We start from the raw sequence: 26,846 nt of genomic DNA, 5'->3' as shown, positions 1-26,846 counted from the left end.
ATTCCTGATGATGGTTCTCGATTCCATTACGGCTCGCTTCCGACACCAACATCTAGCATGGGCAAGCTCGAGAGGTGTTGCATGGCCAACACCGAACGATAGCCAAATCATTGAAAGGCCTGCTAAGCAGAAGAAAATTTCCTTCAATTCGAAATAGCGCCGCCGCGCGCGCGCCGCTCACGCGCCGCCGGCCCGTGGGGCGGGCGCGCCCGCGACAAAAAAAACTACAATGTCGTGGCGCGTGCAACCGCGGGCTCCCTCGCGTTTTCATCTGCGTTGGATCTGTTACACTTCATACTTACATAAAGACTTTCACACTAAAAAAAGATTACAACTTTATCGAAATAAACACGAAAAGATCCGTTTGGTGCGGTCTCCGCTTGCTGGTCCTTTGCTGTGAGGATCGTTGATATCCGCGGAACACCGGGGCACATCAGATCCGATCGATAATCCGGACAGTTTTCGTCGATACGCCTGTGAGACCAAAACTTCTGATCCAGAATATCGGTCAGAATTCGTCGATCCGCGCTGAGATCGAAAAAAAAAAACTAGAAGTTTAACGTATAACCTCGGTCAAGCGAGTAATACTCTTCTTAGTATTCAACGCTAAGGCTAATACTAAGCGAAGGATGAGAACGGCGATAAGGCTGATCTTCAGACTTCCTCCTCGTTCGAAGTGCTCGATCCAGTGCTCTGCTGCAGCAGGGCTTCGCGAGTAATCCAAAAATCAGATCATATCCAAATGAGGTAAAGGGTCCTATTTATAGGAACAACAAGAGTGGGGAGCGTCCGCACGTCTAGAACCCAGGGGTGTCGCACAGATCTGGCACCTTGGGGTGTCTCCAAAATCGAGGACACCCCTAGGGTTCTCGCGATTTCGAGACACCCAAGGGTGTCTCGGAAAAGTTCGGAGACACCTAGGGGTTCTCGAAAATCGAAAAAAAGGAACCACCCTAGGGTTGTCTCGAATTTCCGAGACACCTTCGGTGTGTCCTCGGAATTCCGAGACACCTAGGGTGTCTCGCTTTTCCTAGACCCTAGGGTGTCTCGATTTTCGAGACACCCTACGGGTTCTCTGATTCCGAGACACCTGGGTGTCTCGGATTTGAGGAACCTCGGGTGTTTCGGGGTTCCCGAGACGTCGTCTCAGGTGCGTTTAACGTTTTCCGTAGATTCTTCATTAACCACTCGATTTTGGTGGATTCGGGTGCGTTGGATACTGACGAAGAGTTCGATCCGTCTCCATCGTTGGATTGTCTTAGGTGCCTATGCAGGGAGGGTGTTTGTCCTTTTTGGTAACAATGCGGGCTTCCGATCTGGCTCCGGGTCTTTCGTGATTCCAGTCCATCTGCCTCCGTCATTCACTTCAATCGTTCATGCGACATTAATTCTACTAGGCTCATGTGGGCCGATGGTGAATGTTCATTGTTGTTCGTACACTGACCGGTTGTGAGAACTATAGGCCATTTCGATGCCTACAGATACCACTCACAAAGGTTTCCTGCACTCGTTCTTTAGAGAGGCTGGAATACTTGTGTATTGGCGTCGGCTTCAGTCGGCTCAGCGTGGTTGCCCTCAACTCTTGGCTCCTTCGATTTTCGTCTAATTGCGATGCTTTGACGATAGCCGAGGCTTCTTCGCGTTGCGTTTATCGCTTGGAACTCAGTCCGGGTTCGAGTTTTGCAGTGGTGGATTTGGATTGGCTAGGTATCTGAGCTTGAATTTGACTACCTCCGCCACATTATGCTCTTAGGGTTTGGATCACCGTGTGTTGACTTTTTGTCGCACCATTGACCGGCGTTGACCTAGGGTGTAAGCGTTGACGCCATTCGCCTTAGCGGCTTTGATTTGTCAAAGGTTGACTTTTGCAGCACCGTTGACTGCGGTTGACCTACGGGTTAGCCGTCGCCGCGTTGCCCTCAGGGTTTTGGATCGCATAATAGTTGACTTTTGGTGCAACCCCGTTGACTGGGTCTGACCTACGTTGGCGTTGAACGGCGTCTACCTAGGGCTTTGATTCGTCAAGGTGACTTTTTCGCAACGCTTGACATTGCTTGACCTAAAGGTTACGCGTTGACTGGCGTTGACTCTATGTCTTGATGTCGTACGATTGACTTATGTCGCAACGGTTGACCAGCGTCCACTCTATGGGTTTTGCTGTCGTCAAGGTTGACTTTGGTGCAACAGTTGACTGGGGTTGACTAGGGTTTATGCGTTGACCGGACGTTGACCCTAGGAGTTTTGAAATCGTCACACGTTGATGGTGTCGGATTTTATCCTCAAACACGTTGACTTTGCTCGCAACGCGTTGACCTGCCGTTGCCTAGGGTTACGCGTTGACCGGCGTCTATCTAGGGTTTTGATTTGTCACACGGGTTAGTTTTGTGCCACCCGTTGATGGGTTGACTAGGGTATTCGCGTTGACAGCGGCGTTGCCCTAGGTTTTGAACGTCATCACTTGATTGGTGTGGTTTTCATCCTCAACGACGTTGACTTTTGTCGCAACAGTTGACTGGCGTTGACCTAGGGTTATGCGGACCGACCGTCTATCTAGGGTTTATATTCGTCAATGGTTGACTTTTGTGCAAACCGTTGACTGGGTTGACCAGGTTATGCGTGACGGCGTTGACCCTGAATTTGAATCGTCACCACGTTGATTGGTTGTGATTCTCATCCTCAACGTTGACTTTTGTCCAACGCGTTGACTGGTTTGACCTAGGGTTACCGGTTGACCGGCTCGAGTCTAGGGTTTGATTTGTCACAGGTATGACTTTTGCAACCGTTGAACTGGGTTGACCTAAGGGTTATGCTTGACCGGCGTTAGACCCTAGTTTTGAATCGTCATACTACTTGATGGTGTGGATTTTCTCTCAACGTTGACTTTGTCCAACGCTTGACTGCGTGACCTAGGGTTACGCGTTGAATCGCGCGTCTATCCTAGGTTTTTTTGTCAATGGTTGACTTTTGGAGTCCCTCATAGTTACAACCATTGGTGAAGAATCATAGTGGTTTGGGTTTAATAAAACAATTTGAGGGGTTCAAAACAGGTTAGGGGGTCAAAACAGGTTCAGACCTCCGGCGTGTCCCGAAAACCGGACACCTGGGCGTGTCTCGGCTTTGCAGAGAACACTTGCGGGTGTTCGGCAAGCGAGAACCCAAGTCTCGCAAAGCGAGCACTTGGGGTGTCTCGGTTTGCCGAGACAACCCCATTAGGGTGTCTTGCTGTGTGTCCCCCCCCCCCTTTCTTTCTTTGTGGCCTTTTCTCTTTTGCTCTGGTCCCCCCCTCCTTATTTTGAACTTCAAGAGAGAAACTTTTCCCCAAAACCGAATCCCTCATCTTTTCGGTTTTGCTTCTTCTTCTTCCTCCAAGAGTCTCTCCATTATTTGCCTTTAAGAACCCATTTCCTCCCTCAGAAGTTTGACTTTGGCGAATACCCATTAGCCGGAATCATTCTCTTTCAGCTGGTTTTGACTTCGCATTTCGAGCCGGAGGAATCTCTCTTGATTTGGTAAGGATCCCCCCTCATCCCCTATTTCCTTGCAAAGATGCATTTTATACTTCATTAGATAGGGGTTGTGTACTGTAGATGTACTCTTGGAGGGATGTGCAAGATATTGTAAGGGCGAAACTTTGGGGGTTATTCTGCAAAATGTCGCTGGTGTTTATTTGCAAAATTTAAACCGAAATGGTGGTTTTTCGGTAAAATGCTGTTTCTTGAATTATTCTCTTTTTGAGATCTGTCAACTTCAAGCTTAAAACGGGTAAGAATGAAACAATAATTTTCGAAAATAAACACGAATCGTTTTGTGCAGTCTCGCTTGTCGGGTCTTTAGCCTGTGACCGGGACTTCAATATCGTGGACACGTAGAATCAAGTTCCGTTCCGAGAAATCCGGCACAGAGTTTCGTACTATCCGCGGAGGGGATTTAGAAAACTTACTCGTCGCCCGGTGGGATCTAGAAGTTATGAGCTTATATCTCGGCTAAACGAGACACAGCTCCCGACTTAGTATCACCGCTAAAGGCAATACTAAGGACAAGAAAGGGAAAGAAGAAGACCCTTTTTGCTGCAGTAAACTCGGGACATCATCACTTCCGCAGGGCTTCGCTAGGTCTCTCCAAGAAATCTCCAGGCAACTAAAGAACAGAGCAAATCAGGAGCACTTGAAATGAAGGCTAAGGGGCCTATTCTAAGGAACCAAGAGGGGGGGTGTATAGGTAGGAAAGGGTAGGAACCCTTGGGTGCGTAAAGTGCGTAGGGGCTGAGGCACCCTTAGGGTGGTAAAGTGGGGTAGTGGCTGGGACAACACTTGGGTTGTAAAAGTGAGGAAAGGTTGAGACACCCCTTGGGGTGGTAAAAGGTGAGAAAGGTGACGACACACTTGGGGGTGGTAAAAGGTGCGTAGGGGACTCCTTCATGAATCCCACGGTCATCGTTATCTCCGACGGCTTCTAGCTGAAGTTGAGCTATTCCCGAGTTGACTCTGCTTCCTAGAGAGAAATTAGGGTCGGGACCACTTGAAATGATTGGGGACTTTCCCTTGTTGACCATGTTGATGGTAACTTCTAGGGGTTCATCACCTCGAGCAGCCGATCCTCTTTGGTGGGAAGGCCTTGATTTGGGGTTCGTGATTCCATCGGAGATTCTCTCGGATATCGAGACCCTCTGTGAAGCGGTCTTGGGGCAGCTACACGTTGATAATACTGCCCTGATAATTTTGGTACACGGACAGTGAGAATCCGCTTCCCGGGTGTTTCTCTTTCGAGATTCATCCGCACCCCCAGCCCAATAGTACAACTCATCGACGTTGCGGTCGGAGTAACCTATCGGCTGCTCACATGGGTTCTCAGGTATAACGCGTTCGTCTGTCCGAAGCGTCTTCTTCTGTTGGCCTCTGCAAGAGTCGCACGTTTGGAATCACTCCTTTGTGAGGGTGAAACCTTGACGGGCTCTTGGTCTTTTGCACACACCGCCGAGCTGGCCGTTGTAGGAATCCGTTTGTTAGGAGGTCGCATACGACCCCCAGTCTGGGTATTGGCTTGCGGCTGATTTGATGATCTCGAGCTCTCCTTATCAAGCGCTTTTCCTCGATTCTCGGGTAGAGCACCGATACGATCCTTCGGAGGATTCTTGAGCTCGGGGAAATCCACGCTGCGGTGGGGCTTTACCGGAGGCTCGGGATCTGAAATTGACGAAGGTTGGAGAGCAATATTACCTGCTTTTACCTCAGGCGTTGTTTTGGCCTTCGGCATCCAAACTCGTTCGGATCTCGGCGATCTCTTAACGGCCTCTCCCTTTAGCATTTCTCGTGCTTTTTGGACCAGGGCTCGGGCATGCGCACGCAAGGCGCGGCGCTTCTGGATTCGCTCCTCGAGAGTAGAACGGGTTCTTTTGACATGAACCCATTTGTTTGTTTCTGCTTCGGAGGAGGGGCTGGTTGTTTGCCGTGGTTGCTCCTGGCGTTGCCTGGATTTTAGATCCACGTTATAGCGGATCCCATCCATTGGCTCCAAAGCCTCGGCCAGCTGTCGAGCAAGACGTTGACGCTGTCTTTGTCGTGCTCTCTTTGATAATGCCGGAGCGTCTTCAGAGGCTATCTTCTCGGTGGAAGAGGAGTCCGGATCTGCGATCTCGACCACGTTGGACGACGCGGGTACGTCACGTGGTGCAAGTGCAGAGGCGGCAACGGGGTCTTGGATTTTTGAACCGAAGGACCTGCAATCATTTATGAAAGAGGTTACCTTTCTGTACCCGTTTGGAGAGGCGGATCTGGAGGAGGAGGAAGAGAGGCCTTCTTTGAACCGTTGTTGATCGAGCTCGTGTTCTTCATTCACCCCGATCTTGAGTGCTGGTTGCGTCACGACGGCGTCGGTTGCGATGCCGTTGGCTCCCACTGTGGTCGCCAGTCTGTTTGCGGAAAAAGTTGCTGTATTCATTGCTGCATTCATTACAACTTCAATCGTTACAATGAAATAAAAAGATAGCCTTTTTATAAGACCGGTACACAATGAAAACAAAAGAAATACAACTCTTTTCAAACAAACGCAAGATCTGTTTGTCATCTCTTGCTTGCGTGGGTCTTTTGCCTGTGACGGGGATGTTGATATCCGTGGACCACCGGGGCACTCAGATCTGGTCCGAGAAAATCGGGCAGAGTTTCGTCTATCCGCGGGGGGATTTTAGAAACTCTGAACCCCGTCGATCCGCGTGGGATCTCAGAGGTGTAAAGCTTATGTCTCGGCTAAAACGAGGCACTAGCTCTCCTTTGTATCACCGCTAAGGGCAACACTAAGGGAAAAGAAGGTGGGGAATGAAGAAGAAGACTCCTTTGCTGCAGAAGGCTCGCTCACTCCTCGATCCGGCAGGGCTTCGCCGCTCTCTTAGAAAACCCCGACTCCTTCCTCCGGCAGGGCTTCGCCGCTCCTCTCTGGAATTTCAGATCTCAAAGGCTAGAGCTCTAGATCTGAAATTCCTCTCCCAAAACCAAGGCCAAGAGAATGGAGGCCCTAGGGGCCTATTTATAGGAAAAGCAAGGGGTAGGGGTTGGTTGAGGACACCCCTAGGGGGGGTGTCTCGGCTCCAAAACCGAGACACCCCTTGGGGTGTCTCGGCCATGGCCGAGACACCCCCAAGGGGTGTCTCGGTTTTGGAGCCGAGACACCCCCCTAGGGGTGTCCTCAACCAGCCCCCACCCCTTGCTTTTCCTATAAATAGGCCCCTAGGGCCTCATTTCTCTAGGCCTTGGTTTTGGGAGAGGAATTTCAGATCTAGAGCTCTAGCCTTTGAGATCTGAAATTCCAGAGAGGAGCGGCGAAGCCCTGCCGGAGGAAGGAGTCGGGGTTTTCTAAGAGAGCGGCGAAGCCCTGCCGGATCGAGGAGTGAGCGAGCCTTCTGCAGCAAAGGAGCCTCCTTCTTCATTCCCCTTTCTATTTTCCTTAGTGTTGCCCCTTAGCGGTGATACTAAGTAGAGCGAATATCTCGATTACCCGAGATAGGAGCTATAAACTTCTAAGATCTCACGCAGATCGACGAAGTTCAGAGTTTCTAAAATCCCCCCGCGGATAGACGAAACTCTGCCCGATTTTCTCGGACCAGATCTGAGTGCCCCGGTGGTCCACGGATATCAACATCCCCGTCACAGGCAAAAGACCCACGCAAGCAAGAGATGATGAACAGATCTTGCGTTTGTTTGAAAAGAGTTGTATCTATTTTGTTTTCATTGTGTACCGGTCTTATAAAAAGGCTATCTTTTTATTTCATTGTAACGATTGAAGTTGTAATGAATGCAGCAATGAATACAGCAACTTTTTCCGCAAACAGACTGGCGACCACAGTGGGAGCCAACGGCATCGCAACCGACGCCGTCGTGACGCAACCAGCACTCAAGATCGGGGTGAATGAAGAACACGAGCTCGATCAACAACGGTTCAAAGAAGGCCTCTCTTCCTCCTCCTCCAGATCCGCCTCTCCAAACGGGTACAGAAAGGTAACCTCTTTCATAAATGATTGCAGGTCCTTCGGTTCAAAAATCCAAGACCCCGTTGCCGCCTCTGCACTTGCACCACGCGACGTCCCCACGTCGTCCAACCTGGTCGAGATCGCAGATCCGGATTCCTCTTCCGCCGAGGAGATGACTTCTGAAGACGCTCCGGCATTATCAAAGAGAGCACGACAAAGACAACGTCAACGTCTTGCTCGACAACTTGCCGAGGCTTTGGAGCCAATGGATGGGATCCGCTATAACGTGGATCTAAAATCCAGGCAACGCCAAGAGCAACCTCAGCCAGTGTCTGCTTCAAGGACTTCAGCTCATCAGATAAAGCAGCATGTGCTTGCTGATTTTGCATCTTTGCGTCTTCCTTCTCACGGAGTTCTCGTCGGAGCTGATCTATCTGAGAATCAAGCTCCTCAAGTGAAGATGATCTAGTGGCAAGGTCAGCCTCAACTCGATCTATTCGGCCCCGCTGCACCTGAATCTCGAGCTCGGCAACCATCCGAGTACTGCGCCATGTCTGTAAGCGAGCATCCAACTCGGCAGCAACGAATGAAGAGGCACCTGTATCCCGGAGCTCATGAAACATCTGAAGCTCACGCTCTAAGCGATCAAGGTCATCAACCATAGCCGTCGCCAGATCCGGACATCCTATGTCCCTAATCAAATTTATCTTGGAATCGAGGTAGGGCTTAAATTGGCGAAGAGAAAGTCCGTCGTGGAGGAGTTTGCCAATTATAGCAGTCAGGGAGGAGAAATAAGAGCGGACTTCTACGCTGATGATGATCTTCTCAGGGTCATTCCCCGATAACAACTCCTTAACGAGGACATGAAGCTGAGAAGGAAGCCCTACACAAAGAAGAGAAATTCGTCAAAAGCCTCAATAAGGAAATGAATGGCTTTGCTCAGTTAATTAAATTATACCTCCTCCCCCTCGAGTCACTGGGGGTGGTGGAGATGTAAGGACTGTAGCTGCATCGACTGGTGGAGTTGGTCGTACAGCCGGCTCAACAGGGTCAGCCTCAACAAAAGCCCCTGTTAGGCACAAAACAGAAACATCATATTATAGTTGCATTAGTCAAGGAATTGGCTAGTCCTATAGTTAGCTTGAGAAGAGGCACGCACCTTCAAAATAACCGTTCCCGGGAGTCTGAGGGAGTACAGACTCAGGAAACATATCCTGAGGCGGCTGGCCATCGATCTGAGGAGAATCATACATGAAGTTGAACATAGAAGTGTCCATAGGCAGGCCTTCCCCATCGAAATCATCAATCGAAAAATCTGACACAAAAAGATATAAGTATGAAGGAGGAGGAAGGAAACTATGGCCAATAGAGGCAAGTTACCTCTTGAAGATGTACCTGGAATCATCGAACTGGGTCCTTCATTGACAGGCTCCCCAACATGGGCGGTCTCTGCAGGCTGTTCTACCTGGTGCGGTGAGTCAGGCTCGCCAGGAGATGCACAATCATCGGGACTCATCTCGCCTTCCTCACGATATCCTGCATAGGATGGGAAAGCATGAGCCTGAAATTCTAAACGATCAAGGGAATGATCTATAGAATAGATGTTACCTCCGCCACTAACAGGATCATCGCCAGCCAGATCCATCTCAGATGCTCGCGAACCTGCATGCGACTTGTGGGCTAATCTTTTCCGCCTATCAGCACGGACAGCAATCGAAGGTCTTGCCCGGGTAAAAGGACGGAATTCGTCGTCACTATTGGTCGCTGTCCCTGAAATATCGAATAGTGGTCAGGAATAGCAATTTGGAAATGCAGAGAAAAAGAAAGATAGGTGACTAACCTTGCTCCAAATCTGCCTCGTAGTCTTCAGGGTCTCCGCCTGAGGCCTCTCCAGCAGAACTAAAGGCCCTGTGACCTTCTGCATCGAGGCGGCGGTTTTTGCCCCGCGCCCTCTGTGATCGAGCACCGTCCTGGATAACACGAGAATCAATCTGAGAGGCTTCCTCGGCCACCAACTCCTCAATAGACTTCACCGGAACAGTTTTAGTGGCTGCTAACAACCACCTGCAGCTCAAGAAGGTGAGGTTCAACTGCCGCTCAGTACCCGGGAGACTGAACCTAGCACCAGTGCAACCAGTCACGGTCCACAACCATGCACGAAGACCGTCCACCAGACCTCCATGAGCCCGAAGCTGCTGGCGCGGGTTCCCAACATAAAGCTGGTCATAACCAAACTGGCGAGCAAATCGGCATGGTAGATACGGCTCTATAAAACACTGGTTCCCCACCCGGAAAGTCAGGTAACCCGGCCTAATGTTCATCAGCCAATTAAAGCAGCCGATATCCAGATAAGTACGATAATCCCTCGGCTTCTCCTCATCGATCAAGCATTCTCCATACCGGCTGGGCGAATCGGCAAGGTAGATACGGCTCTATAAAACACTGATTCCCTACCCGGAAAGTCAGGTAACCCGGCCTAATGTTCATCAGCCAATTAAAGCAGCCGATATCCAGATAAGTACGATACTCCCTCGGCTTCTCCTCATCGATCAAGCATTCTCCATACCGGCTGGAGAACTGTGGAAAACAAGCGGAGAACGCCCAACACTTGTGGACCTGTAACTGCCTCCTGATATCAGTGAATCCTCGGCACCCCCACTCGCCATTCTCAAGCAGCTGTAGAAAGGGAACAGACTGGTCTATGGCATTCGGTACCGACATCATATCAGAACGATGAAGGACGAACCAAGCCATCAAATAGATATACGGAAGCTCCACCTTAATGGTAGGGATCTCAGTCGGCTTTTCGCTATCTCTCCGTGTAAAAGCAACAGAAATCTGTTGAAGCCCTCGATGAATGTTAGCTACCATCACCGGAAGAAGCGAAAGCTCCTTCTTGTATACAAGCTGAACTGCAGGATAAAGCACTTCCAGTGGCAGGGCGTCGCCGGACTGATACGGGACCATGCATTTCTTCAACCAGATGGCGATGTAACCGGCAAGAAGAGTCATCGGACGAATCGGTGCAGTCGCATGCAATAAGAATGATCTGAACTTGGTCCCTGCAGGAAAACCGCCCTCAGGACTGCTAATGGTATAAGAGCGAGCGTCAGTCTTCTTAAGCAAATCATTGACCTCTGAAGGAGTAAGCGGGGCCCGTTCACAAATAACTTCACCGGAACGACTCTCCAGATTCCTGAACAGATAAGATGCGAACTGCTTCAGGCTCACATTCGACTTGGTCCTCTTCGCTAAAGGCTTGGACTGCGCCAAAGCGATGTGATAGTGACAAGTGAGGTCCCATAAGGTCTCGTAGCGGTCCGGCGTGCGATCCTTCAGCTGACTCAGTTCATGGTTCGAAGGAAAGTACTCCTGATATAACATCTGGCCCATGGGCAAGCCAGAAATCTTATGCATCTCATGCAGAGCCAAGCCCAACTCCCCGTGCCTAGTCAGGAAGGTATTCGAATCCGGATTATAAAGCTCGCATAGGGCAAAGAAATGCTTCGCGCTCGTAGGCAAACCATGCATGGTGGCCCGAATGGCTGCATAAAGGCCGCAAGCGTGTAACTCCTCGCTCCATCGGCTCAAGACGTACTTCGTCATGCGAGCCCACCAAAACTTGTCCAAAGAAGTGACCCAACCATAGAATCTGTGGCGTGGTGTAGGCATCTCCCGTCCTAAGTTAGCGAGGCGATTCCTCAAAATAGAAGCAGTGGCGAGGAACTCGTTACGAGGCGGAGTATCTAGCCCCAGTACTCCAGGACGCAGTCCAACAATGTGATCCCTGCTCGAACCAAGAACTGCCTGATGAGTAATATAGCCACAGTGGACGCTCTCATGCTCCTCTGTCAAACGCCACGACATCTCCCGTTTCACAGCCTGGCGCCTGAGCTCAGTCAAAGAACGGTGTCGAGGAATCTTCGGCAAATACATGAAACGACTGCCAGTCTTGTAAAGCCACTGCTCAGCGTCAATAAATGCTGCGTCGGGATCTCTGACAGAATCACCAAACAAAAAATCAGTCTTCCTGAGAGACTGAACGGAACTGGCGTCTTCCACAAGTGGTGCATCGGTAATCAACTGTCGAAGAGCTCGGTGCCCACCTTCCTTCACCGCCTGTCTAACCTCAGTCGATGTGTCCAAAACGAACTGAGGGGTGACTGGGATAGGAGAAACATCATCGGAGGTCGAATAATACTCGCCACGACGCCCGTATACTGCGTGAGATGAGAAGGCTCCGGAAGGATACTCCACTGAAAACAAGCAATTAAGTGTTTGTTAATTTCAGATATAAAAGGAAATTGAACTCATCTTACAAAACTGTAAGATAGAGTCATTACCTTATAAAGGGTGAGACGATTTGGCCACATTGTGCGTTTATAAGATAGGGTATATCGACAATATATCCCTGCCTTATAAGGCACAATGCAGCGTCAAAACGCCCCCTTTATTTTGAGATATGGTTTTGACTAAGCAAAACCTATCTTTAAAGCGTCGATCCTCACCAAGGAGAATCAAGGCTCTTCCCGATTCCCTCACCAAGGAGAACAACGTGGGGTAAAAAAAGGACCAATTTGCAAATTTTCAGAAAAAAGAGGGTTAATTTGCAAAATTTCCATAAAGCGTCGATCCTCACCAAGGAGAACCAAGGCCTTTCCCGGTTGCCTCACCAAGGAGAACAACAGGGGTAAAAGGGACCAATTTGCAAATATCCGAAAAAAAGAGGACTAATTTGTAAATTTGCAAATATGCCAAAAAAGTAGCTCACCAGCATATGAATGAAGCGCGTCATCAGCCGGCACAGTGGAGGATTGACCTCTCGCAATACGAGACATAATGATCTACAAAATAAATCAAAAGGTCAGATCTAGAAAAAAAGGTCACATTTTTATCCCCTAAAAGATAAGCTCGAGGCACCAAATTATAATCCAAACCCTCACCCGGGATCCCACGAGTTCATAAGTTAAATTAAGCATAAAAAATGCTAAAATTATGAAGATCATACCTGAGGGGAAGCTTCAAGATCCAATAAAAAATTAGATCTTGAAAGTGCTCGAACCACACGCTCGAGGGGCCTGAGAGAAATTCCAAAAATGGAAGTTTCGAAGGATTTTTCAGTCAAGGATCAAAAGGAGTACTAGATCTAAGACGAATATCAAGTTTTTAAGGAGATCGGACGCTCGAGGGAAGAGAAAAGCAAAAAAGGAGGCAAGAGGGGGGCCGGCCCTAGGTGGAGGAAAAGAAAAAGAAAAAAAAACCTTTTTATAGGGTGAACCGGGTTGAACCAAACCGAACCGAACTGGACCGGATCCAGTTCGAACCAAAATCCAGATTGAAGCCGAACCGAGCATCGAAACGACTTCAAATCGAGCGACGATTCAGCCCATCATTCACTCACTCCTCTCCCATATGTTCAGAAGAGTCGGAGGATTTTTTTTGAGCGACGATTCAGCCCATCATTCACTCACTCCTCTCCCATATGTTCAGAAGAGTCGGAGGATTTTTTTTGAACCGATTTACTGCCTTTTTTTGGCTCATTTTAAGCCGGTTCAGCTCATTTGGGCGCAGAAAACACTCCAAAAAGTATACGAGTATAAACTGCTTCTTAAAACACTCCAATAAGGTATACGAGTATAAACTGTTCCCTAAATTTTGTTGAGAAGTTCCTGGAGAATGTTTTATAAATATTCTTAAGGATAACTCAACAACACAACGCCGGACAACGCGTTGCAAATAAAGACTCGACGCCAACAATCGATGTTTAGCTAAAAGATCAGGAATCAACTCCAAGTTTAAAATTCCGACAACGGTCAGACAATAAATGCAGCACCGGAACTCTTACAGACTTTCGACAAAGCACCGAAAAGCCTGGAGAATTGAAGGAATCAAGAACGGAAGTCATTCCAAGGTCTCATTACACCGACTGAAGGTGGGAGGCAATCATATCCAAAGTATTCCAGACTCTTCTATAAAAGAACGAGACTGAAATACTTTGGAGGGGGTATCTGTAGGCATATAAAATTGCTTATAGGTCCCTTAGCACAGCTCGGCAAAAACCGACGAACCAACGAGGCGACGAGATCGACGAATCGCACAGAAGCGACGGAATGCATCCACCCGCGTGCAGAATCAAGCTAATGAGTTGAGGAATCAACGAGTCATCCATACGCGTTCGGAATCAAGCCAAGTGTCAAAGAATCAACGAGTCATCCAACCGAGAACAGACTCAGACGAATCACGATCGAATCAAGATCAGTTTCGGACTCGAACTCAGAAGCGGATTTACTGCCAAATCAGGAATCCGACTCACTGCCAAATCAGATCAACAAATTAGAGTCTCAATCAACCGAATCACGAACAAAACCGGAAAACGGACACAACTCGAAAAAATCGGAAAACACCGCCCGCGGGGGCTCGGCCAAAGCCGAGCCACCCCAAGGTGGCTCGGCCTCAGCCGAGCCACCTTGAGGTGGCTCGGTGGCCGAGCCACCTCAAGGTGGCTCGGCCAAGGCCGAGGCACCCTGGAGGTGGCTCGGTGGCCGAGCCACCTCGGGGTGGCTCGGTGGCCGAGCCACCTTGGGGTGGCTCGGCCATGAGCCGAGCCACCCCAAGGTGGCTAGGCACAGTGTCGGCCACCCCGAGGTGGCCGACAGTGGCCCGAGGTGGCCGACAGTGGCCCGAGGTGGCCGACAATTCCCTTTTTGCAGCCACTGTCCTGAGAGCCTATAAATAGGCCTAGAGATGTTCATTTTCGGAGGTCGAACTTTCAAGAGCCGAAACTCTGCCGGATTGAAGAGTGAACTCGGAGCTTGAAGACCAGAAGACTTGCACCATTCAGATCTGATCCTCGGCGACCATCCACGTCAGAAAAGGCAGGATCTCGAGAGGAAGAAAGAACAGATCTGAGATCTACACGAGATCACACTCCAGATCTAAGCTTGGTCTTAGATCTCGAGATCCGAGCGATTATTCCCTTGGTGGATTAATCCCTCCCGGCTATTATTCCCTTCGTGGAATAATACCCGCATACTCGTGTAGATCCGACCGGATCTAGATCGCGCGGTGGTCCACGGCAAACAACCCCGGCGCAGGCGAAGAACCCACACAAGCGAGCGGCCGCAAAACAGGAGCTCGCGATTTGTTCACAAGAGGAAAGTTGTAATTTTTACTTTTTTTTTCTTTGATTTAGTTGTAACCGGATCTATAAAAGACCGGATCTTTGTAATCCAAGATGACAATTATTCCCGGATCACATGAGAATCAATCTGAGAGGCTTCTTCGGCCACCAACTCTTCAATAGGCTTCACAGGGACAGTCTTATTAGCTGCTAACAACCATCTGCAGCTCAAGAATGTGAGGTTCAACTGTCGCTCAGCACCCGGGAGACTAAACCTAGCACCAGTGCAGCCTGTCACGGTCCACAACCATGCACGAAGACCGTCCACCAAACCTCCATGAGCCCGAAGCTGCTGGCGCGAAAGTCAAGTAGCCCGGCCTGATGTTCACTAGCCAATTAAAGCAGCCGATATCTAAATAAGTGCGATACTCCCTCGGCTTCTCCTCATCAATCAAACACTCACCATACCGACTGGAGAACTGCGGAAAGCAAGTAGAGAATGCCCAGCACTTGTGGACCTGTAACTGCCTCCTGATATCAGAGAATCCTCGGCCTTCCCACTCGCCATTCTCAAGCAGCTGTAGTAAGGGAACAGAGGGGTCCATGGCATGTGGTACCGACATCATGTCAGAACGATGAAGGACGAACCAAGCCATCAAATAAACATACGGAAGCTCCACCTTAGTGGTAGGAATCTGAGTCGGCGATTCCTTCTCCTCCCGTGTAAAAGCGCCAGAAATCTGTCGAAGCCCTCAATGAATGCTAGCCACCATCACCGGAAGAAGTGAATGTTCCTTTCTGTAGGCAAGTTGAACCGCAGGGTAGAGCACTTCCAATGGCAGAGCGTCACCAGACTGATACGGGACCACACATTTCTTTAACCAGATGGCGAGGTAGCCGGCAAGAAGAGTCGTCGGACGAATCGGTGCGGTCGCATGGCATAAGAACGATATGAATTTAGTCCCTGCAGGAAAGCCACTCTCAGGATTGCTAATGGTATAGGAGTGGGCGTCAGTCTTCTTCAGCAGCTCATTAACCTCTGAAGGAGTCAGCGGTGCCAGTTCACAAATAGCTTTGCCAGAATGGCTCTCTAGATTCCTGAACAAATATGATGCGAATTGCTTCAGGCTCACATTTGATTTGGTCCTCTTCGCTAGGGGTTTAGACTGCGCCAAAGAAATGTGATAGTGACAAGTGATGTCCCATAAGGTCTCGTAGCGGTTGGGCATGCGATCCTTCAGCTGACTCAGCTCATGGTTGGAAGGAAAATACTCCTGGTATAACATCTGACCCATGGGCAAACCAGAAATCTTATGCATCTCATGAAGAGCCAAACCAAACTCTCCGTGCCTAGTCAGAAAGGTGTTCGAATCCGGATTATAAAGCTCGCATAAGGCAAAGAAATGCTTCGCACTAACGGGTAAACCATGCATGGTGGCACGAATGGCTGCATAAAGACCACAAGCATGCAACTCCTCGCTCCATCGACTCAAGACGTACTTCGTCATACGAGCCCACCAAAACTTGTCCAAAGAATGGACCCAACCATAGAATCTGTGGCGCGGCGCAGGCATCTCCCGTCCTAAGTTAGCGAGGCGATTCCTCAAAGTGGAAGCAGAGGCAAGGAACTCGTTACGAGGCGGTGCATCTACCCCCAGTACTCCAGGACGCAGTCCAACAATATGATTCCTGCTCGAACCAGGAACTGCCTGATGGGTAATGTAGCCGCAGTGAACACTCTCATGCTCCTCTGTCAAACGCCACGACATCTCCCATTTCACAGCCTGACGCCTGAGCTCAGTCAAAGAACGATGTCGAGGAATCTTTGGCAAATACAGGAAACTACTGCCAGCTTTATGAAGCCACTGCTCAGCGTCAATAAACGCTGCATCGGGATCTCTGACAGAATCGCCAAACAAGAAATCAGTTTTCCTGAGAGACTGAACGGAACTGGCGTCCATCACAAGTGGTGCATCGGTAATCAACTGTCGAAGAGCTCGGTGCCCACCTTCCTTCACCGCCTGGACAACCTCAGTCGATGTGCCCAAAACGAACTGAGGAGTGACTGGGATAGGGGAAACATCGTCGGAGGTCGAATAATACTCGCCACGACGCCCGTATACTTCGTGAGATGTGAACGCTCCAGAAGGGTATTCAACTGAGAACAAGCAATTAAACGTTTGTTAATTCCAGTGATAAAAGGAAATTGAACTCATCTTACAAAAGGGTAAGATAGAGTCATTGCCTTATAAAGGGTGTGACGTTTTGGCCACGTTGCGCCTTCATAAGATAGGGTATATCGACAATATATCCCTGCCTTATAAGGCACAACGCAGCGACAAAACGCCCCCTTTATTTATTATGAGATAGTGTTTTGACCAAGCAAAACATATCTTTGAAGCGTTGATCCGCACCAAGGAGAATCAAGGCTTTTCCCGATTGCCTCACCAAGGAGAACAACGGGGAGTAAAAAAAAAGAAAAAAGGACCAATTTGCAAATTTCCAAGAAAAAATGGACTAATTTATAAATTTCTAGAAAAAGTAGCTCACCGGCATAAGAGGGAGGCGCGCCATCAGTCGGCGCGGTAGAGGATTGACCCCTCGCCATACGAGACATAGAAACCTGCAAGGTAAATTGAGGGATCAGATCTAGAAAATGAAAAATCCCATTTGTTATAGCAATTCCACCCCTAAAAAGGCGAGCCTGAGGCATCAAATCACACCCTCAACCCTTATATGCGATCTCACGACTCCATACACTAGATCAAACATGAAATAGATCAAGATTGCGGAGGATTAACCTGAAGAAAAGCCCAAAATCCAATAAAGGCGAGACCTTTAAGGAAACTTGGACCACGCGCTCGAGGGGCCTGAGAGAAACTTTTTATTTGGAATTTTTGGCGGATTTCTCAGTCCAAGATCCAAAGGAAAGCTAGATCTAATACAGATCTGAAGTTTGGAGGGAGAAAAGAGGCTTGTGAGAAAAGAAAATCAAAAATTAGAGGGAGGGGGTGGCCGGCCCTAGAAAGAGAGGAAGAAAAAGAAAAACAAAAACAAAAAAAAACCCTTTTATAGCCTTGAACTAGATCTGGCTGAACCAGACCAAGCCAGATTGGACCAGAATGGACCAGAAGGAGCCAGAATGAGCCAGAATAAGCAAAATTGAGCCAGATTGAACCTGGTTGGACCAAACCAGACCAGAATGAGCCAAATTGAACCAGTTTGAACCAAATTTGAACCAGAATTCAAATTGGAGCTGAATTAAGCATTGAAACGACTTTTGAGCAACCTACGGTTCAGTCCTTCACCTATTTAACCCTTCTCCCATATATTTGGAAGGGTTGGAAAGATTTTTGAGCCCAGATACTGCCTTTTGGCACATTCTTGGGCCGGTTCAGATTATTCAAACCTAAAGAACACTCCGAAAAGTATACGAGTATAAACTGCTTCTTAATACTCCAATAAGGTATACGAGTATAAACTATTCCCTCCTCTTTGTTGAGAAGTTTTTGGAGAATATTTTTCTAAAAAATATTCTTAAGGATAACTCAACATAACTCCCAGGAGTGTATGAGTATAAACTAGACCTCCCCGCTCCAACTCCTTAAGAGCTTAAACTGTGTAGACTCCAAAATACTTACGAGTGTAAACTGTGTTAAACGCCGGACAACGCGTCACAATGAAGATTCAAAGCCGTCAACCGATGGTCAATTCCATGTTGAAGCAACTAATTCGAGCTAAAAAGCCAGGAAATCAAGAATCGACTTTAAATTCAAAATTCTGACAACGGTCAGACAATAAATGCAGGACCGTAACCCTCTCAAGCATTCGACAAAGCACCGAATAGCCTGGAGGATTGAAGGAATCGAGAATAGAAGCCATTCCAAGAGCCCGTTACACCGATTGAAGGTTGGGACAGTCATATCCAAAGTATTCCAGACTCTTCTATAAAAGAACGAGACTGAAATACTTTGGAGGGGGTATCTGTAGGCATATAAAATTGCTTATAGGTCCCTTAACACGGCTCAACACGAACTAATGAACCATCGGGCGACGTATCTAAGCACGAACGTCAGTCCACAACACCGAAGCCAAGTGACACGCAACGAAGCGGATTAACAAGGCTACGAAGCTGACGAACCGCACGTGAACGACGGAATGAAGCCACTCGCGTGCGGAATCAAACCAACGGTCCAGGGAGTCAACGAGTCATCCAACCATATAACGGACTCGAACTCAGACACCAAAGCCGATTTACTGCCTAATCGGGATCCAGACTTCCAAATCAGGATTCAGAACAAATCGGGGTTCACAGACCAATCAACCGCATAACCGAATCACGGACGAAGCGGATACAAGGACCAAAACAACCGGACGACGGACACACACAAAGCCCGGAGTGGCTCGGCCAAGGCCGAGCCACCCCGGGGTTGTTTGCGAAAAAAGTCGCTGTATTCATTGCTTAGAGGACTTTTGGGAAGAACTTTTGGAGAGCCGAAACTCTGCCGGATTGAGACCTCATCTTGGAGTTTTTGAAGGATTGAAGACTTGGACGTCCAAATCCGATTCTTGGTGAGCACCCGCATCACAAAAGGCAGGAGTTCGAGGGGATTGAGATCTCAGATCTACGTTGTTACACTCCGGATCAAAGCTTGGTCTTTGATCCCGAGATTCGAGCGATTGTTTCCTTGGTGAAATAATCCCTCCGGCTATTATTTCCTTGGTGAAATAATACCCGTTATACTACGTAGATCTGCTCGGTTCTAGATCGCGTGGTGGTCCACGGCAAATAACCCCGGCGCAGGCAAACAACCCACCAAAGCGAGCAACCGCAAAACAGGAGCTCGCGATCTGTTCGACATAAGGAGAAAAAGTTGTAATTTTTTTTAATTTTCTTTATTTTTGATTTTCATTGTAACCGGATCTAAAAAAGACTGGATCTTTTGTAATCGATAAACTATTATAAGAATTTACAATGGAATCAATGAAGAAAGCAACGGTTTTCCCCGCGAACACTACTTATGAAGTCTCTTCAAAGCATGTTTAACTCTCTTCATCCTCTTAATGAATTTGTACTTAGGTGTACCCTTAACATCCCCTTTCCAAGTATGTCTAATGATGTCTTAATGTATGTAGATTTTTCTTCACGCAGGTATTAGTCTAATCTTGTCATTTTTGCAGCATACACTGAAGCCACTTGAGTCGGAGCAGGAACTAACTTCAACACTTGATTGATGATGGCCACGGTTCTTTGCGGTATATGTTTGGCATGTCTAATGATGTCTTATGTATGTAGATTTTTCTTCACTCAGGTGTTATTCTCTTCTCGTCATTGTTGCAGCATACGCGCCACTTGTGCCTCGAGCAGGAACCAACTTCAACGCTTTATTGATGATGGCCATGATTATTTGCAGTACATGTCTGTCCTTGTAAGGTTCTTGTTCTATATATGATTGTGTATAAGCACTTAAATTTGAATCCCTGATCTTTGACATGATAGAAGAGCCCAATGTATGCCTGGCATTTTATCAGAGTACTGTCCAATGAATGCTCCTGCGGATTTTACATGACTGTATTTATGAGTAATATGAAGATATTGTTGTATGTAAGAAGTTATAGCTGTATGCAAGAGAAGATTGCTGTTTTTTATGAAAGTTCTATTGAGTTCCATGAGAAATTGCTCATTAATAAGTTCTTGATCAGTCAACACAACATATTTTTGAAGCATCATTGCACGATTTCCTCAGACTTTGCCTTGAGCTGTCGTACAGTTTTTGTGAACTGACTCCCAGTACATTTGAGAACTGAATCCCTCCGATACACGAACCGGTTTCCTAAAATTGGCATACCACTTATAGACACACAATAGAAATATGAGTCGATGACTTTTCTGTAAGCAAACAAGTATGTTAATTAAATGTAAAATGAAATGATTATCCTAAAATGAGCTCTATGAAAAAAATAGAACAAAGAAACAAACTCCATCAAAAAGAAATATTTAAGTATTTTGTATGAAAAAATATTAAAATTCATAATTAAATTTTAAATCCTTGCATTTGACAAAGATATTCAAACAAGTGATTTGTAAATTCTGTGGATTTCAAAATATTGTATTTCAAATCCTTGATTTTAAATTTATGCCTTGTAGGCATCGAAAATTGCCTATAGGTCTCCGTGAGCAGCTCAAAGCTAAGAGAAAATAAGGAACGTCACTATCCAAGTCACAGAAGCTTGATTGACGTCGATGAACGCTTGAAGTGAATCGACGAACTACGTGAAGTTACGGAATTTCTGAATAATGAGGATATGAACTGATCGGGAGCCCCGCATCACTAACAAAAGGGAAAGCGCCGTATGTGTTCCGGTTTAATCCACAACGATCTAATCATCGGAACTTACAAATCTTCTCGTCGTCTTTCCAACGCACTTTGAATCACCCAAATCTGAGTTCGGACGAAGAAGTTACGGCGGAAACGGACAAGTGCACGAAAAAAGCATCTCAGCCTGAGTTGAGAAACCCTGAGATGTCTCGGCACAAGCGAAACACCCCAAGGTGTCTCGGCCTCGCTGAGACACCCAGGGGTGTATCCAGGCCTAAAAATGGGTTTTTGTGCAGTTTCAACCACCCGAACTCCTCCCGAGCCTATAGATATAGCCTCAGGCCCTCATTTTTCTAGAGCTGGAATTTTGGAGAATTGGCGAAGCCCTATCGGATTGAAGAGTGATCGAGTTCTTCAACGTAAGAGAGAGAGATTCTTCAGATCTACATCACCCGCATCTGTTCCTTAGGATTATCCCGTTACGATAATCCTAAGAAGAGCAATTATCTTGTCGTTACCGAGATAAGCGCTTCTGCTTCTATATTCCTTCACGAATCGACGGAGTTCTGGATCTGATCTGATTGTCAGGTAGTCCACGGATAACGACATCCCCGTCACCGGCTAAAGACCCACGCAAGCAAGAAACGACGAACAGATCTTGCGTTATTTTCGAGAAAGTTGTAATCTTTCATTTTCTTTTGTTAAAATTTGAATTCTTTGTAAACGGTTAATATTATAATGAATTCAGGAATGAATGTAACTTTTACCGAAAACAAACTAGCGACCATAGTGGGAGCCAACAGCCTTGCTGCCGAGGTTATCGTGACGCAACCGACATTCAAGATCCGGATGAATGATGAGATCGAATATGAGTTCGATCAACAAAAGTTTGAAGAGTACCTCTCTTCCTCCTCCCCCAGATCCGCCTCTCCAAGCAGGCGCAGGAAAGTCTCCTCTTCCAGAAACACTCGCGGGGTTTCAGGCTTGAAGATCAAGGATCCCCTCGCCGTCGCTGCACCCATGCCCCGCAACGTCCCTGTAGCACCCAAAGAGGTCAAAGCTGTAAATCTAGACTCCTCCTCCGCCATGAAGATAACTGATGAAGGCGCTCCAATTTTGTCGAAGAGGGCACGCCAAAGACGGTGTCAACGCCTTGCGTGACAGTTGGCAAAAGCTTCGGAAGCAATGGATGGAATCCGCTATAATGAGGATCTGAAGTCAAGGCAGCGCCGAGAACAGTAACGGCAAACCGCCAACCCCTCCTCTAAGGCGCAGAAGAACGAATGGGTACGCGTCAAGAAGACTCGCCCTACTCCCGAGGAACGAATCAAGAAACATCGTGCATTGCTCGCGCATGCCCGAGTCCTTCTGCAGAAAGCGGAAGAGATGCAAAAAGAAGAGACGGTTAAGAAACCACCCAGACACAAACAGGTGTGGATGCCAAAGGCAAAGCCAGCGTTTAAGACAAAAGTAGACGAAGTTACCATCCGGCCTTCTTCAAATCCAGATCTTGTTTCCCCTGTCCCCACACCTCCGACGGAGCCGGGTAACAGCGTGGATCTCACGAAATCCAGAGTTCCTTTGAAAGGTCGCCTCGGTCCTCTGCCTGAAGATCAAGGTAAAGCACCAGTGAAGAAGCGATTGGGACCGCTGGAGGGTTCCCAAACAACAATTCAAACTGGGGGTCGTACCAACCCCCCTAATAATGGTAATAAAGGGAAGGCCCCTGTTACCAACCGCATTGGATTGCGGGTTGAAGTTAAAGAGCCCGTTAGGATTTCACGCTCATGAAAGCGTAAATCTGAACGAGTGACTCTTGGGGACGCCAATAAAGCGTCATACCCCCAGAGGAAAGCATATTTGCCCGATGGTGATGATGTTATACCTGGGAGGTCATACCGACACCCTACGGGTTGCTCCAGTCATTAAACTGATGAGTTGTACTATAGGGCTGGGGGTACGAACAAATCCCAAAAAACAAACGTTCGAGATACGAATTCTCACTGTCCGTGTGCTAACATAATCAAGGAAGTATTATCAGAATGCTGCTGTTCTAAAGCCCCAAGAAGAGTTTTGGTGTTCGAGAGAATCTCTACCAGAACGTTCGAGGCCAAACCAAGGTATGTCCGTAGGAGGAAACCTGTACCCCGAAGTAATGAGTTCCCAGAAGTGTCTATCAACATGACCGGGAGAGGGAAGTCAACGCGACACTTTAGCCCGGCTCAGTTTGCTGCAGTATCCCGACGTATGATCCGATTGCAATCAGGAAACATCAGACAAAAGAATTACCAAAGAATGCAAAAGGGACTTCCTTCAGAAGAGGAAACGTTAGATGTTTGCTCAGATGCTTGCTCAGAGATGGCTTCCGATGATACCGAATCTAGCACGGGACAATCATACAAGTCATTCATGATTAGCGTCGAACAAATGGCTAAAATACTGCAGGATGCTTTGACTAAACAGAAAGAAAATTTTAAATTCGAAATGGAAATGGCCATGCAGCAGATAAGAGAAATACATGACCAGCAAATCGCGGTACTGACAACTCATCAAGGAGAATCTAGTCGTCGTAATAATATCAACCAAGGTGATAATGAACGGGAAGTGGAGGATAATGCCAACATGAACACCCCTCCCGTCAACAACAATAATGGGGGTGGCCCTTCGGATGATAACAATACGAAGGAGGATCACGTTACTTCTCCCCGAAATCACTCGAAGACAGATACGAGTGAGGATAAAAAAAATGAGGGATTTGGAGAGCAAAATCAACGCGTTGATGAGTGCTCAAGAAGTGAAGAGGTCCGGAATACCATGTCCCTACCCAAGGGAGTGGGAATCAATTCTATACCCGGTGAAGTTCAATTTGATCAACTTCACGCCGTTTGATGGAAAGGGTTCCCCTACCCAGCACTTAATATATTTTAAGTCTCACTTAGGAATAATCTCCGGGAATGAACCTCTAATGCTGCGGTCATTCGTTGGCACTCTTCGAGGAGCAGCCTTTGATTGGTATCACCGTCTCAAGCCAGGGAGTATCAATAGTTAGGATGACATGAAGGATATGTTTTTTATGAACTTCTTCGATGACGATACCGAGATTTCGATCAATACACTATTTGACGAAAAGCAGAAGAACGGAGAGTCGGTCAAAAATGTCAAGAGATTCCAGAACAAAGCGATGAACTACAGGGATTCGGTCAGTGAAGACTTCATCCTCGAGACTTGTCACAATAATCTTTCGTTGGACATCCTCGAAGCTATGGGAATGGCACCACCAAAGACTTGGAAAGATTTGAAAGTGCGAGGAGAACGAGCCGAAAGATTCCTTAAAAGGAAGAAGACTGAAAGGGGTCAAGCGGTAAATAATACTCCAAAACAGAACTTTGTTCCTAAAGGTAAAGGAAAGGCACAAGCGAATGCGGTGGACGCGAACCAAACCTTCGAAGTACAAGCGCAACCGCAACAGCAACAGAAAGCGCCTCAACAATCAAGGTGGCAACAGTAGCCTCAGAAACAGAAGGCATCGGAACCAAAATTCCCGAAGGTCTACTCGTTCAAAGAGGATGAAGTGCCCGGTATTTTTAAATACCTCATAGAGAATAACAAGATTAAGCTGTCTCTGATCCAACATCAGGAAGATGCTAAAAGAATTAATGACCTGAAGTACTGCGCATTTCATAGAGCGATGCATCATCCTACCAAGGCATGTTATGCTCTCAAGGATAAGATCCAGGCTTTAATCGATGTCGGGGTCATTACTATGAAGCAACCTAAGGAGAAGAAGGTGGGTGTGAATGCAGTGTCGATCAGTTTTGGATCCGTTCCCTTGAACTGGTTTCAGCCTGAGCCAGTAATAAATGTGGCGGTAAAGACAGTGAACGACGATCCTCACAAGCAACGCTAGAAAGGACTTGTACCACACACAGCTCCAAATGGCGAGATTCTTTGGGTTCACCCCGATCTAATTGGAGATGAACAATGGGCCGGATCCTCTTCCAAAAGAAAGTCGAAAGGAAAAGGGAAGTCTTGTTGTGGAACGTCTGCTATTCCAGGGGAAGACGACGAAGCAATTCCTGCTTTCTCATTTTCCAACAATGAACATGAAACTTTTGTAACCACCTGAGAACTAGTCCTCGCCACCAGAAATGGGAACGAGTATCGTTTCAAATATCCAAGTGTCTCTGATCGACTAGCTGAGGTGGGGATGATTACAACTTCCCCCGCACCTGCTGAGAAGACCCAGCAGGGGCCCCTGCACCAAGATGTTCAAAACCTGAGGCAGTCTCATTTCAATCGGCCAATTAGAAGAGGTTCAATCTACCGATTGGGAGAGACAAACCGGGAACTTCAAGCTCTCCACCTCGTTTCGATATTATGGCGTAACTAGCTAATATACCGGCAAGAATAACGTAGTATGAATTGTTGCGTCTCTCAAAATACACAAGGGAAGCGTTATAAGAAGCCTTGTCCAATTCTGAAGTTTTCCTGACTCGGATCAAGCAATCTCCTGAAGAACCAGAGCCGCCGATCCAACATTGCAATCTCGCGGCGCACCATTTTCCCTGCATTTCTTTCACAAGAGAAGACATGTAGACGAAGAACTCAAAGCATGACCGGCCCTTGTACTTCACCGGACACATTGGCTCCAGCGTTGTCAACCGGATCCAAGTCGATCTGGGTTCCGCTGTTAGTCGGAATACCGGCAAGTAAGCTGGCATCCACGGGCACTACGATCTACGGATTCAACACCAGTGGGTCCAGACCCTTGGGAAAGATTCGAGTAAAATGCCAGATCAGAGATTTGAAGTCAGAAGTCACCTGCTATGTGATTGACGTGGAAACATCCTATAACTTATTGTTAGGTCGACCCTGGATCCACGGTAATTTTATAGTCCCATCAACTCTTCATCAATACCTCAAATATGTGGATACTAATAATGAAATCAAGACGGTGGTCGCGGATAAGCAACCGTTTAAGGGGTTAGAGAACTATTTCACTGATTCCCTTCTATACGGTACCGAATCCGATACTGAACCATCGGCCTAAGGAACGGACAGTGGAGATGAAGCTGATACCGAAGCTGGGTTTGATTATGATGTTGGTTTTGTACTTAATGACATTGTACCCATTGTAATCAATCTTGATGATGAAGAATCATCGGAAAGTAGTTGTAACTAGCAACTTGCCGAAGAAATATCAATAAATGATGATTTAGAGTACTCGATGTGTCTTGGTAATATCACTAAGGAGCTGTATGATAACCCTGACTTGTATATGCCATTTCAATCATTTTGTATGACGAAAAAGCAGGTACAAGATACACACAGAACGACACTTGTCATCCCCGCAAGGATAGGAAGTGAAAGAGAAGTTATCTACGGTAAAGGAAGAGAATCTCCGATACCAGACCATTTCTTGAAAGAGGAAGACAATGATGATAAACCTGCCCCTCATCTATTTAGGTATAACACGAAAGCGCGTGATCTAATGGAGAAGTATGGATATGATTTCATGCTAGGAGAAGGTCTTTGCTTTGGTCGAGATCCGCGAGTTCCACCTCGAATGGCCTATGTACCAAAAGAAAAACCCGATGATTATTATCGCCACAGAAGAGGTTTAGGTTATGTCTCCTCATCCGACGATGAGTGTTGCTGGCAAGTTATTGATCAGATTGCTAACAAAGCTAAAAACGGATATTCTTCTGATTCTTTAGCTTGGGATTCCGACGCTAGCCTTGGAGAAATGTTCAAAAAGCTAATGTCGAACATGGCCACGGTTGACTCGGCGACGATAGAGGAAGACGATCAGATACCAACTTGGGAAGATCCTTGGGTTCATCACTTAAACATGTAGTACGGCGATAGGTTTGAACAAAGAGAACCTCCTACCGAAGATCAAGTGGTCTAAGTGAATATGGGTAATGAGGATAATCCGAAGCCAACA

Source organism: Asparagus officinalis, chromosome 6, assembly GCF_001876935.1.
Source record: "Asparagus officinalis chromosome 6, Aspof.V1, whole genome shotgun sequence".
NCBI lineage: Eukaryota > Viridiplantae > Streptophyta > Magnoliopsida > Asparagales > Asparagaceae > Asparagus > Asparagus officinalis.
This window is presented reverse-complemented; position numbering follows the sequence as displayed.